The following is a 745-nucleotide window of genomic DNA, read 5'->3' as shown; positions in this document are numbered from 1 at the left end:
AAAAAAAAAAAAAAAAAAAAAGAGTGGCCTTTAATCCCAGTACTCAGGAGGCAGAAGCAGGTGGACCTCTGTGAGTTCAAGGCCAGCCTGGTCTAGAAATTGAGTTCCAGGGCTACACAGAAAAACTCTGTCTTGAAAAACAACAAAACAAAACGTGTCATAAGGGACCAGCCACATGATGATATAGTACAGAATAGAGTTTATTAAGGGCATGCGGAGGGGAGCTAAGAGGGTAGTAGAGGCAGAGAAAGAGAGAATTGAGAAGTAGAGGAGTAGAGGCCAGCCATGAGAATGTGGAGAGAGAGGGGATGGGAATGGGGAGATAGGAGGGAAGGGGCGAGGGGACAGAGTAGGAGCAAGAAAAGGAAGAGACTGAGAGAACAAGAGAACAAGGAGGGGGCAAGTGGCCCCTTTTATTGTGGGTCAGGCCTACCTTGCTGTTGCTATTGTAGATTGGAGCTTAGAATGCTAACAGTCATCCTTGTCTACATTGTGAGTTTGAGGCCAGTCTAAGGATTTTATAGAGCCTGTCTCAAAGACACCCCCCCCAACGACAACAAACAACAACTCCTCAAAACAATAGTAAAAAAACTCCCAAAACAAGACCAAAAAGTCACCTTCAATAAAAACCTGAAAAAACAAAACAAAACAAAACAAAACCTCCAAACCTAACCTAACCCAAACCACTACTACCTGCCTACTAACCTAACTGCCACCACCACTACCGCTGCCACGGCACCCCCCC

Source organism: Mastomys coucha, unplaced genomic scaffold, assembly GCF_008632895.1.
Source record: "Mastomys coucha isolate ucsf_1 unplaced genomic scaffold, UCSF_Mcou_1 pScaffold22, whole genome shotgun sequence".
Taxonomy (NCBI): domain Eukaryota; kingdom Metazoa; phylum Chordata; class Mammalia; order Rodentia; family Muridae; genus Mastomys; species Mastomys coucha.
This window is presented reverse-complemented; position numbering follows the sequence as displayed.